Source organism: Budorcas taxicolor, chromosome 1, assembly GCF_023091745.1.
Source record: "Budorcas taxicolor isolate Tak-1 chromosome 1, Takin1.1, whole genome shotgun sequence".
Taxonomy (NCBI): domain Eukaryota; kingdom Metazoa; phylum Chordata; class Mammalia; order Artiodactyla; family Bovidae; genus Budorcas; species Budorcas taxicolor.
This window is the reverse complement of record NC_068910.1, coordinates 149,357,876-149,374,917: the sequence shown is the minus strand read 5'-3', so window position 1 is coordinate 149,374,917 and position 17,042 is coordinate 149,357,876. Positions and strand designations below refer to the sequence as shown.

General features: G+C 40.3%; 1 non-coding gene across 1 annotated transcript; it reads left to right on the top strand.

Moving 5' to 3' along the window:
* Positions 1 to 1,563: 1,563 nt before the first annotated feature.
* Positions 1,564 to 1,635, top strand: TRNAF-GAA (transfer RNA phenylalanine (anticodon GAA)). The gene has a single exon. It is a non-coding gene; the product is annotated as a tRNA-Phe (tRNA).
* The last annotated feature ends 15,407 nt before the right edge of the window (positions 1,636 to 17,042 follow it).

Here is a 17,042-nt window from a genome sequence, read left to right as displayed (position 1 = left end):
CAGTTCAGTCTCTCAGTCGTGTCCGACTCTTTGCAACCCCATGAATTGCAGCACACCAGGCCTCCCTGTCCATCACCAACTCTCAGAGTCTACCCAAACCCATGTCCAGTAAGTCAGTGATGCCATCCAGCCATCTCATCCTTTGTTGTCCCTTTCTCCTCCTGCCCCCAATCCTTCCCAGGGGGAAGACCTTAAGGTCTTTTCCAATGAGTCAACTCTTTTCATGAGGTGGCCAAAGTATTGGAGTTTCAGCTTCAACATCAGTCTTTCCAATGAACACCCAGGACTGATCTCCTTTAGCATGGACTTGTTGGATCTCCTTGCAGTCCAAGGGCCTCTCAAGAGTCTTCTCCAACACCACAGTTCAAAAGCATCAATTCTTCGGTGCTCAGTTTTCTTCACTGTCCAACTCTCACATCCATACATGACTACTGGAAAAACCATAGCCTTGACATTTAAAGTAATTATTGAAATATATATTTCTATTGCCATTTTCTTAATTGTTTGCGGTTGGTTTTGTAGATCTTTTTCTTCTCTTGTATTTCTTGACTACATAAGTCCCTTTAAAGGAACTATATAAGTCCCTTCTATAGCTGGTTTGGTGGTACTGAATTCTCTTAACTTTTGCTTCTCTGAAAAGTTTTTTATTTCTTCATCAATTTTGAATGTACAGTAATCTTGGTTGTAGATTTTTCCCTTTCAGTACTTTAAATATATCCTGCCATTCCCTTCTGGCCTGCAGGATTTCTGCTGAAAGATCTGTTAAACATTTGGGGTTTCCCTTGTATGTCACTTGTTGCTTTTCCCTTGCTGCTTTTAATATTCTTTCTTTGTGTTTAGTCTTTGTTAGTTTGATTAGTATGTGTCTTGATGTGTTTCTCCTTGGGTTTATCCTTTATAGGACTCTTTGCACCTCTTAAACTTGATTGACTATTTTCTTTTCCTTGTGGGGAGATTTTCAACTATAATCTCTTCAAAAATTTTCTCATACCCTCTTTTTCTCTTCTTCTTCTGGGGCCCCTGAATGTTTGTGTATCTAATATTGTCCCAGAGATCTCTGAGGCTATCCTCAGTTCTTTTTATTCTCCTTACTTTAGTCTGCTTTTCAGAAGTTCTTTCCACTATTTTATCTTCCAGCTCACTGATTTGTTCTTCTGCTTCAGATGTTCTGCTATTGATTCCTTCTGCTTCTGCTGCTGCTGCTGCTGCTTCATCACTTCAGTCGTGTCCGACTCTATGTGACCCCACAGACGGCAGCCCACCAGGCTCCGCCGTCCCTGGGCTTCTCCAGGCAAGAACACTGGAGTGGGTTGCCATTTCCTTCTCCAGGGGCTCTTCCCGATCTAGGAATCAAACCCGGGTCTCCTTCATTGCAGGCAGATTCTTTACTGACTGAGCTATAAGGGAAGCCCAATTCCTTCTAGAGTATTTTTAATTTCAGTAATTGTGTTTTTTGTCTCTGTATGTTTATTCTTTAATCTTTCTATGTCTTTGTTAATTGATTCTTGCATTTTCTGCATTCTGTTTTCAAGGTTTGTGATCATCTTTACCATAAATGGGGCTTCCCTGGTGGCTCAGAGGTTAAAGCATCTGCCTGAAATGCTGGAGACCCAGGTTCAATCCCTGGGTTGGGAAGATCCCCTGGAGAAGGAAATGGTAACCCACTCCAGTACTCTTGCCTGGAGAATCCTATGGAGGGAGGAGCCTGGTAAGCTACAGTCCATGGGGTTGCAAAGAGTTGGACACGACTGAGCGACTTCACTTCACTTTCACTTTACCATCATTATTCTGAATTCTTTTTCAGTAGTTTGCCTATTTCCTCTTCACTTATTTGGACTTCTGTGTTTCTAGTTTGTTTCTTCGTTTGTATAGTATTTCTCTGCCTTTTCATTATTATTATTTTCTTAACTTATTGTGTTTGAGGTCTCCTTTTCTCAGGCTTCAAGGTTGAATTCTTTCTTCCTTTTGGTTTCTGCCCTCCTAAGGTTGGTCCAGTAGTTTGTGTAAGCTTTGTATAGGGTGAGATTTGTGCTGAGCTTTTTGTTTGTTTGTTTTTCTTTGATAGCAAAACTGAGTGAGGTGGTAATCCTGTCTGCTGATGATTGGGTTTGTATTTTTCTTTTGTTTGTTGTTTAGATAAGGCGTCCTGCATGGAGTGCTACTGGTAGTTGGGTGATGCCAGGTCTCATATTCAAGTGGTTTCCTTTGTGTGAGTTCTCATTATTTGATACTCCCTAGGGTTAGTTCTCTGGAGAAGGCAATGGCACCCCACTCCAGTACTCTTGCCTGGAAAATCCCATGGACACAGGAGCCTGGTGGGCTTCAATTCATGGGGTCGCTAAGAGTCAGACACGACTTCACTTTCACTTTTCACTTTCATGCATTGGAGAAGGAAATGGCAACCCACTCCAGTGTTCTTGCTTGGAGAATCCCAGGGATGGGGAGCCTGGTGGGCTGCCGTCTATGGGGTCGCACAGAGTCAGACATGGCTGAAGTGACTTAGCAGCAGTAGCAGCAGCAGGGTTAGTTCTCTGGTAGTCTTGGAGTCAGTTCTGGCACTCCGAAGGCTCAGGACTTGATCTCTTCAAAGATCCACTGGGCCAGGAACCTCCCCAAAACTTCCTTGCTTCTGGAAGCCGTTCTTTTCCCGGATGCCAACTCCTGAGAGCAGCTTTGGTTAAAGTCTTCAGCACACAAGTGTGGAGTATCACAAAGATTCCTTTCTCCTGGAATTCGCACTCTCTAGCTTCCAGAGTTCAAATCCTAGGGCACCTGAAGGCCCATCTACATTTCTTTTCCTTCCAGAAAGCCTTCCTATTATTGAGGTTTTTTCATTAATTTTTTTAAGTAGCTAAAAGATCAAAAGTGAATCTAGTTTGCAAAAATGCTCACTTTGCAAGGAGTCTCAGAGGCATGTGTTTTGGCCTGGGGATGTGTGGAGGTGGCATCCAAGAGATTCTACCTCAGTTTGGAGCAATTGGAACCTTGTTTTTAAAGTTCCCCCTGCAGGCTGGCACACTGCTGACACTGAACCTGAGCATGAGTTGGCAGGATGACTATTCAACAGAGCTGAGCCACAAAGCCAAGCATGAACCCCATGCTGTCTACCAGATTCTTCTGTGGCCTTTGGTGTGAGTCACCCCACTTGTTCTTATAACATTTTTTTTTTTAATGGAAAAAGAGTTTAGTGATACAGTTTTTAAAGTACTTTCAAAATACAAAGTCTTTAACATCAATACTGGACTAGATTGCTAGTGGTTTTATTGGAATATTCAGCATATTCCTCTGGGCAGGAATGAAATTGTCAGAGATCCAAGAAAGGATAGGAAAAAGGGGGTGAGAATGACAAAGGAAGAAATCTTCCATTTATGAAATCAACTTCTTCAGAACTCTAGAAAATTGAATTTCTACCCTCAGCTAATTTTCCTAAGGAGAGAGAGAAGCTCTCTAGGACTTGTGATAAATGCAATACTTTGGTGTTTCAATACAATGTGATACATTGTTAGAAGGTAGCACCTGAATTATATTAACTGACTGTCCATGTTGTGGCAGACCATTTAGAGACATTGTCTATTTATTGATCTCAATGACCATGTGAGGACATAGAGAAACATCCCTATTTTAATGATGGCAACCTGTGTTTCAGAGAGGTGAAATAATCTGGTCACTTTCACACAGCTTCTGATGTTTGACCACAAATTATGACCTGTCCCTAACATTATACTGCCTCTATTAGAGCACAAAGGCAAGTATTTCTCCTCCTTACCTCTTGGTTGGAACTTCCCAGCTTGCTTTGCAGCACGGAGTGTAACAATAGTCCACCCTCAAGGGAACAAAAGCTGGGATAACTATGTTATGTACCTTGGTATTATTTGCATGGCAAAATAAAGCGTTCTTGCTACAGATGTAACCTTCGATAATTTATTGATGTAAAAGTGGCCTCAGGTACCAGGTTTTTGGCAGCTGTTACACTGTCAGAGTACACTGTAGAACATGCCAGCTATGAATATTTTATGTGGAGAAGAAATGGAAAAATATACCTTTCAATATATCAGTTCCCAGTCCTGATCTTCATTACTGAAATATGAATCGAATCTAATCTCTTAATTTGATCAACCCAAACTGTGCAAACCAAGTGCTCCTGAAACTGGGTTTGAGTAGTGAATTGATTTGAGCCCTAATTTTTGTTGAGTACATCAGCTGTTTATGTCAGCCCATCCTGTAGTGGTGGGTTAGTGACCTCAGTGATATGTTGGAAACTGCAGACTTAACTGTCAATAGGATTGGCTTGGCCCTTTATTCTTCAGCGGCAGATAAATAGAGCCCCATTCAGTTGGTTCATTGTGTAGGGATTTGTTGGAGTTTTATTTATGCAGATTTTGAAACAGTTGGAGATCATCAACATCCAATACACCCTCTGTCAAATATTTCTCTCCCATTGTTGGGTTATTAAAATATGGTCTGGAGGGTTGGGGGATCCTGTCCTTTTTAGAAGCAAATACTTCTAAAAAATAATCAAAAGGGAATTTTTTTATTTGTATTTTTTTGGTATCCAGGGTACCTCTGAGTAGTAGATTTTTGATCTCTAGCCCATCCTCAAAACTGAAAACCAATCCTCCATTTCTCCAGGGCTTACCTTTTCATCACTTGAAGACCAGTGGTTACATGATTTGGACCCACTGAGGAAGGTAGAATGATATCAGTTCAAAAGTATCGGATACCTGTGGAGCACTTTGCAAGATATTGCAGGATTTTCTGTGCTTTCTATAGAACTACACAGAAGTATTGCTGAGTACTTTGCAATATGAATTCCTGCAATTTGCAGGAATTTGCCGCGCTTTTCAGGTGATCATACTAGGTAAGTGCTTCATTTTTATCTCAATTGGTTTGATTTTGGGCTTTCATTATATTATTGCATTTAGGTTTTACATACTTGGGGATTTGCTTTTTTAAAAAAATCAGTCTTTAATCCTATCTCTGATGAGCACCTGACTAAGCTTAGCTATATCTTTAATTGATGCTCTCTTCAACTCTATATGCTAAATTGCAATTCCATGATCTACCTAAAGAGATAGACAGTTTAATCAATGTACAAGTTACTCTACTTATTTTAAATAAATGCCTTTCAGACTTAGTAAACACCATTAGGGGAAACACGGGTGGTTTAAAATCAGGTAAGTGATTTATGTTTCCTCAAATGAAGCCCTAAATTCATTTAAGTAATGAAAAACTCATATGACCCTTAGAAAACTGATTTTGTATGAAGTCTTTTGTTTGCAAAATTCTGTAATTGAGCAGGATTCCTTTAAGATAGATTGAAAGGTACACCTTTGCTGGCAGCTGTTAAATCTTCCAGTAATATTCTAGGGTTCTAAGTTTAGGATGCTAGGATAGACCTTCCCCATAATATTTGTTATATCCCAAAATGTATTTATCAAAGGGGAAGAGGTTAATTAATATTATAATTAGCATTATAAAATTAAAGCTCTCTAGAATTTTTAAACATATGAGTATAGTGAGTGACAAATAATTACTGAGTTTTATGGATAAGCCTAAATGCTTTAATTAAACTTCCTGAGCTACCTTTTAGCCATAAATGAATGCAGATACTGAGTAAGTTTCATCACATTTGATTTCTGCGTGATAACCACCCTGGTGACTATCACCACTTCATCCCCATGAGAAGGTGATAACTGTGTTTTCCTTGTTTGCGTGTGTGCCTAAGTTCTTATTCCTAGCTGGTACAGAGTCAGAATTAAAACTCAGATCTTCTGATTCCTAGCCCAGAAATCCTTCCAAAACTGTGCTTTTCTTGAATGCTCTCCTTCAGCACAGATGCTAAATAAATCCAACATGAATATCTAATCTATTCAATTTTAGAAGAAAAGTACAAACACACCCTCTTTCCTACCAATTGGCAAGTTTGGTTTTTCACGTTAGAGTACTAGAGCACTTGGTTGATCAGAAGCAATAAAGCTTCAAAGTGTTACAGAAATTATAAATCACCAGAATCTCTTTTCATGAAGGAATCATGAACTTATTTTCCTGGGAGTTTCAACTTCAATATTTTTGTCTCTTATTCCCATAAATGTACTGGTACCAGTTAGATATTGGTGTAAATTTCTTATTTTAGAACATAGTTACTTAACTACAGGATTCCTTTAAATGGCAAAAATCCCTAGTGAATTTAAATTGTCATTTGATTCAGAAAATCATCAATACTTACAAAAATATCTATCTCCAGCAGCCCTAAACTCCCACCACTAGTCAAAATTTGAGTTAAGTCTCTGAAAATCTCTCCTTTAAATGTCAATATAATCATAATAATAATTACCATTTGTTGAATGCCTACAGAGGGGCAGACTAGATGCTTTACATACATTACATCTTTAATCCCCGCGTCTGTCATTGAAAGTCTGCGTTATTATCCTCATTCTAAAGATAAGGATAAGCAACTTGCCCAAGGCCACACAGCTAGTAAGTCCTAAGGCCAAGGCTTGAATCCAGGTCTCTGTGTTTCTGAAGTCTTTTCATTTCTCCCTGTAAGATGGAGAAATGAATGCATGAAATTGTGCTGATCAATGACACTGAGTCCACATCACTTTAAACTAATGAAAGTCTTGAAATAATTGCCCTAGGGAAGATGCCACAAGACAGATACTTATGATAAAGACTTGTCTTCATTTCCTTCATGACTTCACCTCAAATCCAATGGCTTCGCCTTCCCGGCTCCATATTTTGCATCCTCTGGCCTGCCAGGGTAAAATTGGCTCTTTTTGGTTACTCAGTCTATTTCCCTTCATTCAAATGTATGCTTTGATGTAGAACCAAAGTCTGAGAATTCCAGCACCATCTGGTGACAAAGAAGGAACAGCCAGTCACCACCTGTCAGGCAGTCACAGATAGAAGAGTGACCGCGGCTGAGCCTGCATTGGCCATGTGTCAGCATGCTCTCCTCCCAGGCTGCACTGCCCCGAGGTGGCCAGGACTCCAGACCTCTGTGCAGTGATTCATTGTAGGGTGTAGGGTTTCCCACTAAACTCATATCAGATTTGCAAGCATGACCAGAATACTCACGTGCCCTCATGCTGCAACCCAGTAAGGGTGAGGTCATTTATTTGAAAGCATTTTTGCAGTGCATGCCATATGATGGCTGGGTGGTTACTGATGATCCTGGCCTCGGTACTTGCATTTCCCCTGGAACTGCCTCTGGATCTTTGCACGCACTGTTTCCTCTTCCTTGCTTCCTTCTGCTCTTTATGAAGTTAATGCCTGCACATCCTTCAAGACTTGGCTTAGATGCCACCTCTTCTGACCCGCAAAGCTGAATTTAATGATTTTTCATATGTCACCATAGTAACCCAATGCCTGCTTTTCTTGCAACAGCTATAACTAATCTCAAAATGGTATTTTAAATTGTCTTTCTCTCCTAGAAGACTAAGATCAGTGAAGGCAGAGGCTTAGAGACACTGTTGCATCTAATTAAGATGGACTCTGAAATCAGACAAAACTAGTTTCAAATCCTGACTTCAGGATTTATGTACCTATCTTACTTTGGGTTAGGTTAACCCTGGACTAAAGAACCACCCAGAGCTTCAGCTTCCTTATCATCAAGACTGTGATAATAATATAAACTATCTTATTGAGTTGTTTTCAGGATCAATTGCAATAATGAATATAAAGTACTGAAGACAGTGCTTGGTGTATATGCTTGGTATATAATATTGACACGTGTAATAAAGGTACAGATATTCTATAAATTGTTGTACCACATTTTCTATCATAGTGCCTACTTAATAAAAAATATTTGGAATTCAGATTGTATTAGAGAGCTTGAAAAAGACAGAACAGTTGACTACATTAACATGAAGCTCCCCTATTGGGTCTTAGAGGGTCTCTGGTCGTTTGTTTTCTTTTTCTGTGCTACTGTGAATAGCTGATAATTGCTTGTTTAGTGCTAAATCCTCCCATTCAACACCAACAGTTCCCTGCTTTTCTGCTCCAAATTAGCAGGAGAGGGGAGAGCAAAAGATACCGAAGCTGCAATTGAAGATCAAACCTGAGGTCTATCCAGGACCCACAAGACATAGCCATGAGTCCATCATCCTCACCTATGTGAGTCAGACTGCAAGTTCCAGGAGACGGAGAACTGCCATTTTTGTACAATGGAGCATTGCTAGCATATTGTATAGGTCTGACACATCCTACACACTCAATAAATGTTTGCTGAATGAAGCAGTAAACATATGTGAAATGTTTGAATCAACCAATTTCTGCTGGGAACCATGGAGCCCTATGATTGACCAGGTCTGCCAACTTTTGAAACATTTTGCTTACATTTGCATTAGTAGTATCTGACGTGATACAGAGAGGACTTCTTCTTACAAAGCCTGTATTCATCTTACTTAACTTCTAGGAGCTTTCCTCATGTTCCATTAACTTCAGAATTTTGTGGACATGTTTACATTAACCATGCTGTTTGCTATTTATAGATTTGTTCCTCTACCTTTTTGTTTTGGCCTTTCTGGACTGGAAAGACTAAAACATTTAGGTCTGTCCATGCATAGCATCCCTGTACTCATTTCAATTTTGTTGTCGTTGTGGAGTCTTTCAGTCTTGTTTGACCCTTTGCAACCCTATGGACTGTATCCCGCCAGGTTCCTCTCTCCATGAGGTTTTCCAGGCAAGAATACTGGAGTGGGTTACCATTTCCTTCTTCAGGGGATCTTCCTAACCCAGGGATTGAACACACGTCTCCTGCACTGGCAGGCAGTTTCTTTACCCCTGAGCTACCTGGGAAGCCCTCATTTCAATTACATTAGTTTAATTCTACACTAGAAGTTGCCTCCAGTATCTCCAATGACAGGCATTGGGAATGCTGAGACCATTCTCTAGTCCAGTGGCAGTCCTCCTTGGGGTCAGGTAGTGATCCAAACTTCCCTCCAGGTGCAACACATTTTAGGATAAGGTCATAGCTTGTTTAATGTTTTCTTTCTAATTGCTTTCTCAGAGATGTTGGTTTTGTACTGGCCTCTTGGATGCTTCTGTGTTGCTTTTTTTTTCTGATACTTCTCCCTACAAGCATGATCCACTTTATTACTCAAGACTTTTCTCTTATTCCCAAAATTCTTACAAAGGGAGGCAGCGTTATCTCCAGAGTCTCAATTTGTTTTCAACCTGTGTGGTTGTGCAGACCTTGCTTTTCTTTTTCTATGCAGAGGGACCCAGCCTTGCTCTATTTCTGTGTTATGCAATGCAGAGCACTGGATTTGGAGTCAAAACACTTGGGCTCTAGACTTAATTCTGCTGTATCCTATCTGCATGACCTTTCAAAAGACATTAAACTCACGAGTTCTTTACCTGCAAATGAGGTTAGAACCTACCTCACAAGTTTTCTGTGAAGATTAGGGAACTCTATGGGCACCCCTTGTGGCTCAGCTGGTAAAGAATCTGCCCACAATGCAGGAGACCCGGGTTTGGTCCCTGGGTTGAGAAGATCCCCTGGAGAAGGGAAAGGCTGCACACTCCAGTATTCTGGCCTGGAGAATTCCATGGACTACAGTCCATGGGGTCACAAAGAGTCGGACACGACTGAGCGACTTTCACTTTCAGAGAATACTATATGTGAAAACACCTTGCAAATGACAAAGTACTCATAAATGTGGGCTTCCCAGGTGGCTCAGTGGTAAAGAATCCCCCTGCAAATTCAGGATATGTGGGTTCGATTCCTGGGTCAGGAAGATCACCCGAAGAAGGAAATAGCAACACCCTCCAATATTCTTGCCTGGGAAATCCCATAGACAGAGGAGCCAGGCAGGCTATAGTCCATGGGGTGCCAAAAGAATCAACTACAACTTAGCAACTAAACAACTCATAAATGTAAGTTACTAATTCATTATCATCTGCAATGATGTATAGAGGATGGACAGGGAGGCCTGGCGTGCTGCGATTCATGGGGTCGCAAAGAGTCAGACATGACTGAGCGACTGAACTGAACTGAACTAAGCTTCTTCTAAAGAGTTTAGTTGCCAGAGCATAAATTTCCCAATCTCTCAATGAGAACTTGACTTAATAATGTGCATTTATTTAAAGATTAATAAAACTGTATATACTAACCCAGTGTCAGTTTTTTGAAGGGGAAACAAAATCCCTTTTCATGGGTTTATAGTTGGCAATGAAGAAAATATTAAAGAAACAAAAGAAGAGAACTTAATCAACAATTTTATTTGTTCTTCATCAGCTTGTGCTGTAGCTAAACTAGGATAGAATAGAGAATGTTCTGCCTCAACAATTCATTCTATAAATGTGTGATTCAGTCAATATTCCAATCAACATTTATTGGATGTTTGCTTTGTGAGTACTATGCAGTTTATGTAGATATAGTTTTTCAGTTGCTAAATTAAGACTTTTGTATTTATTATTGCAAAAGCATCAGATTCTCAGTCTAAAGCCAAACTACAGAATTAAAATACAATTCTGCATATGAAAAAGATGAGTAATGCATGATCCCTGTTTTAAGGCACTTAAAATTTCATTGGAGAAAGAAAAAAAATAAACAACTCACTCTAATGCCAGCCAGAATAAAATGAAAAGATGCAGAAAAATTTGAAAGTCACACTATGGTGTCTTCTGTCATATCATAAAGAAGTGATAGCGGTTGGAGCTTTCAGGAGATGGGAAAAGAGTGTAAAAAGAATATGGAAGAAAAGACTGTCCTGTGAGAATTAGACAAAGCAATTTCCTCTTTTAGTAAACTCTCCTTCAGTTCAGTTCAGTCGCTCAGTCATCTCTGACTCTTTGTGACCCCATGAACCGCAGCACACTAGGCCTCCCTGTCCATCACCAATTCCCGGAGTCCACCCAAACCCATGTCCATTGAGTCAGTGATGGTATCCAACCATCTCATCCTCTGTCATCCCCTTCTCCCACCCTCAGTCTTTCCCAGCATCAGGGTCTTTTCAAATGAGTCAGCTCTTTGCATCAGGTGGCCAAAGTACTGGAGTTTCAGCTTCAACATCAGTCCTTCCAATGAACACCCAGGACTGGTCTCCTTTAGGATGGACTGGTTGGATCTCCTTGCAGTCCAAGGGACTCTCAAGAGTCTTCTCCAACGCCACAGTTCAAAAGCATCAATTCTTCGTTGCTCAGACTCCTTTATAGTCCAACTCTCACATCCATACATGACTACTGGAAAAACCATAGCCTTGACTAGATGGACCTTTGTTGACAAAGTAATGTCTCTGCTGTTTAATATGCTGTCTAGGTTGGTCATAACTTTCCTTTCAAGGATCAAGCATCTTTTAATTTCATGGCTGCAGTCACCATCTGCAGTGATTTTGGAGCTCAAGAAAGTAAAGTTAGCCACTGTTTCCACTGTTTCCCCATCTATTTGCCATGAAGTTATGGGACCGGATGCCATGATCTTAGTTTTCTGAATGTTGAGCTTTAAGCCAACTTTTTCACTCTCCTTGAAAAAGGAGAAACTCTCCTTGGTTAATGATTTTTTCCAGTTTTATCTTTTAGAAAAAAATAGGATTCCTCTATTCCAAACAGAGTGAGGAAGAACATGCTTGGCTAAGAGAGAGGCTCTGCCTGGTTGGCCAAAAGGATGTGTTTGGTGGCAGGGCTGGGGACCCTTGAAGGAAGCAGTGAGGGTGGTTCTGAGGCATCTTGAGTTTCATTTGTGCTATGCTCCCTCTAGGCAAAAAGAAGAGATAGATTTTATTTCATGGATGATGGGAACCTAAAGAGGCTTAGAGGAACAGCTGTGACATAATTCAGGAAAAGGCAATTTGAAGACTGGATCTAACAGGCAGGATGAGATATCGGTGATGTGAAATTATGAAAGATGAGGAACTTGGTTAGAGAGCAGCAGAGCAAGAGGAATGATGGGCAGCTTGAGATTCTCAGATTAACGAACCTGATAGGTTGACCAGATTGATGGGCATCCCCTTAGCATTTGCTTCCTATGCCTCAGTTTTGAACTGAATCAGACATACTGCTTTGTGAAGAGGGATGGAAAATGTGAACCATTGATTTCAATAGTCTTATCTTAAAGACACTGACTTTAAATGAAAAATGTTAAAATCTAAGCAATATAAATGGTAAGGGGACTATTTTGAGGAAGCGGGAGAGCAACTGATGCATGTGTATTTCTGTGTGGTGTGTGGTATGTGTGTATGTGTGTGATGTGATGTGTATGTGTGTGTATGTGTGTGTGTGTGTGTGTGTGTGTGTAGCCCATATTCTTTGCTAGAGACACTGATTATAAGAATGGCAATTATGACAGAATAAGACTCAGTAGTTAGGACTCTAGAGAATATCATGCCTTAATCACCCACTATTGATACTTAATGTGGAATAAAGTCTATTTTTATCTTTCTGTAATACTCTGTACATTAGAAATAGCCCTACAGTAAGTATATAATTAAACTCTGTATTTCTGTAACATTCATTTCAAGTACTAAGGCAGAGAAAGAATTGAGTCATAGCAATCAATAAACATAGCCCCCGAAGTCTTTTTAATTGTTTTTATTTTACTTTTTGGCAGTCTGTATCTTATGGATGAAAATAAATACCTCCAAATAGCTGGCTTGACATAATTAAAATATTTAAATGGAATATCTGATAGTTCAATTGTTTAACTATAATTCTTCACCTATAAATGTCAGGAATGTGTTTTCTTACATCTATCCATTTTCTGCACTTCAAATCTCCCTCGCTCTAGGAAGCATCTCCAAAGAATGAACTTCCCTGTCCTCTAAGCCTTCAGAGGAAAGCTCTGGGCTTCAACCTTATTGTGGCCACAGCTACTCTTAGGCAGAGTAGAAGACACAACAGTCTATAATTAGGTCCTATTACAACAATGCCCTGGGTGAATGGAACATACTCAAATAACATCACAGGCAAGATAGGACCATCCACAAGAAATCAGGTAGGCCATCTAACATCAAGTCTTGGCAAGCCCTAAATGCTAGAAAAGTATGCAATATGTATAATAGGATATTGAAATATCTTTTTTTCTTTGAATGACAAAGACAAGATTGTAGATGTTGATAAACGTTGTTTTAAAATGCTCCAAGGCTATTCCCTGTTGCTTTATAATAATGATAGTGGTTACTAGTACAGAGTGCATAGGATTAGATAACCAAGGTGGTGTGATCGCTCACCTAGAGCCAGACATCCTGGAATGAGAGGTCAAGTGGGCCTTAGGAAGCATCACCATGAACAAAGCTAGTGGAGGTGATGGAATCCCAGTTGAGCTATTTCACACCCTAAACGATGATGTTATAAAAGTGCTGCACTCAATATGCCAGCACATCTGGAAAACTGAGCAGTGGCCACAGGACTGGAAAAGGTCAGTTTGCACTCCAATCCCAAAGAAAGGCAATGCCAAAGAATGCTCAAACTATTGCACAATTGCACTCATCTTACATGCTAGCGAAATAATGCTCAAAATTCTCCACGTCAGGTTTCAACAGTATGTGAGCTGTGAACTTCCATATGTTTAAACTGGATTTCAAAAAGGCAGAGGAACCAGAGATCAAATTGCCAACGTCTGTTGGATCATTGAAAAAGGAAGAGAGTTTCAGAAAAACATCTTCTTCTGCTTTATTGATTACACTAAAGCCTTTGACTGTGTAGATCACAACAAACCATGGAAAATTCTTAAAGAGACGGGAATACCAGACCACTTTACCTGCCTCCTGAGAAATCTGTATGCAGGTCAAGAAGCAACAGTTAGAACTGGACATGGAACACCAGACTGGTTCCAAATAGGAAAAGGACTATATCAAGGCTGTATGTATATTGTCACCCTGCTTATTTAACTTATATGCAGAGTACTTCATGTGATATGCCAGGCTGGATGAAACACAAGCTGGAATCATGATTCCTGGGAGAAATATCAATAACCTCAGATATGCAGATGATACTACCCTTATGGCAGAAAGTGAAGAAGAACTAAAGAGCCTCTAGAGGAAAGTGAAAGAGGAGAGTGAAAAAGTTGGCTTAAAACTCAGCATTCAGAAAACTAAGATCATGGCATCCGGTCCCATCACTTCATGGCAAATAGATGGGAAACAATGGAAACAGTGACAGACTTTATTTTCTTGAGCTGCAAAATCACTGGGGATGGTGCCTACATCCATGAAATTAAAAGACACTTGCTCCTTGTAAGAAAAGCAATGACCAACCTAGACAGCATATTTAAAAGTAGAGACATTACTTTGCCAACAAAGGTCCATCTAGTCAAAGCTATGGTTTTTCCAGTAGCCATATATGGATGTGAGAGTTGGACTATAAAGAAAGCTGAGTGCCGAAGAATTGATGCTTTCGAACTGTGGTGCTGGAGAAGACTCTTGAGAGTCCCTTGGACTGCAAGGAGATCCAACCAGTGCATCCTAAAGGAAATCAGTCCTGAATATTCATTGGAAGGACTGATGCTGAAGCTGAAACTCCAATACTTTGGCCACCTGATGCAAAGAGCTGACTCCTTGAAAAAGACCCTGATGCTGGGAAAGATTGAAGGTGACAGAAGGGTATGACAGATAATGAGATGGTTGGATGGCATCATTGACTCAATAGACATGAGCTTGAGTAAGCTCCAGGAGTTGGTGACGGATAGGGAAGCCTGACATGCTGCAGTCCATGGGGTCACAAAGAGTCGGACACGACTAAGTGAACTGAACTCAACTGCACAGGAATAGAACAGAAGAAGAGAGCCACAGGTCTGCAGTTACTGCTCTTTGACCTTGAGAAAGTTACCTGAACCTTAGTTTTTCCATCTACGAAATGGAGATTATGATGTCTCACAAAGCTGTGAAGGATCCAATGGAATAACCCACGTGAAGCTTTAAGGATGCTCCTGGCACATAATAAACTCCAAAATCTTTAACAAATATTAGTTATGAAAAAGTGCTTTGAAAATAGTACAAAGCATTATGTATCAAATCATTATCATTATTAAATGTGATAACTATTCACTATAAAATGCTAGTACCATATCAGAGTAGGGTAGCTCAAGAAAAAACCATATATGTATCCATCTCCCTCAAACCCCACTCCCATCCAGGCTGCCACATAACACTGTGCAAAGTTCCACATGTTATACAGTAGATCCTTGTTGGTACTTTTTCTTTTTTTATTAGGGATGTCACAGGTGTTAAATACTTAACAAATTATAAAATTCATAAATTGTTTTTAAATGTATCCTCTAGATAAGGATTTTCTCCCCAAAATGTTTAATAGTTTTGTTTAGTTCTTTTTTTAAACACTACATGGAAGATGTTGCCTTTACTACTCCTCCACATACTGCTCATTTGAAGCATCTGAGATGTCAGATTAGAGACTTGCAGCCCCCTCAGCCACACTATGGCTCAGCACTAAAGCATCCACCTGCCAGTGCAGAAGGCCTGGACTCGATCCCTGGGTTGGGAAGATCCCCTGGAAGAGGAAATGGCAACTCACTCCTGGGTTTTACCTGGAAAACCCCATGGACAGAGGAGCCTGGTGGGCTAAAGCCCTTGGGTTCTCAAAGAGTTGAGCATGACTGAGCAGCTAACCAAGTCACATGCCACTTCTGCTTGATTTACCTGTCAGCATCCACTCTCTCTGGGCTGAATGTTTCTTTGGTCTTGTTGGGGGGGGACCTTGCTCTCCTGGCTATCATAATCGGGTGTAGCCTCTAGGCCAAGTGAGTCTAACTCACTTTCAGGTTTTATTTCTTCTTTGAGAAAAATATAAATAGGGAAAGAGGATAGGTACAGTGGAAATTTGGGGGAGGGCAAAGTGAAAGTGTTAGTCTCTCAGTCGTGTCTGACTCTTTGCAACCCTATGGACTGTAGCCCACCAGGCTCTCCTCTCCATGGGATTTCCCAGGCAAAAATACTGGAATGGGTTGCCATTCCCATCTCCAGGGGATTTTCCTAACCCAGAGATTGAAACTGGCTCTCCTGGGGGAAGGCAAATAGGGATAATAAGAGACATCAGCCAAGTAATTGCCCTAAATTACACACTGTCTGTTAAATGGCCGTGAGCAAGGACTGAGGTGAAAGCTGAGTGTGGAGTGCTGGGTGCTTTCTGGGTGCTAACTCTGCTAACTGCTGGACAGAAATACTCTCCTAAAATTCCTAGGAGTTCTTTCTCAAAAGATATATTGTTTGAGGGGCTATAGACTGAGACCCTTGGGGTGCAGAGAAGAAGGGTAATTAATTTGGCAAACCGATTCCTTCTATCCTCCATTAATTAAGGGAAACTTGTCAGTATTTGGGGTATACTCCTTCACGTATTTGGGGTATGCATGTTAACACAGAGAGATACAGTTCAAAATAATCTGAATTTGTACTAAATCCCATTAAGTTTCTTTCCCCTTATTGTGTCTATAATAAGAAGCAATGAAACAAGCATCTTTAACAAAATAACTCCTTTTGTTTTTGTTACAAGTTCTCAATACCTGCTAAAACCATGAACTTGCAGTGTAACAAAGGTAAAATGTGGCTAGTCTTCACCTAAGGCAATTCTGAGATAGGCACTTCAGTTTTATTATGAAGTGAAGCTGCTTAATCCCAATGAAGTCCTCAGTCTGAGAAGAAGCAAGAAATCCTAAAGGTGGCAGGGGTCATCGTACTGACAGACCTGGGTTTGAATCTTTACTCATTCACCGGCTGTCTGTGTGACCTTGTGTTCCAAGCCTCTCTCTGACTTTAAAATGGGCATAATTGTACTACTAACTTTAAGGATTAGCTACTGCAAAGACCTAAACCCTCTGTCTTATCTGGCCCCTAGGAGGCATCTGATAAATAATCTTTGCTATCTAAAGAGTTGAGCTGGCCTGAATTCAGTGGAAATAAATATGTCACCATCATTAGACTCTCAAACATCAGGCAGATATTTTTTTAAATGTGGAAATCCTATGCTGCAGTAGACTTGGAAGAGCTTTGAACACACAGGTCATGAGGTCTTTACAACCTGTTTAGTTTTTTAAAAATTTGCTTTAATTGGGATTTATTTGTATCTGGATGATAAGAGGGATGTATTTGGGC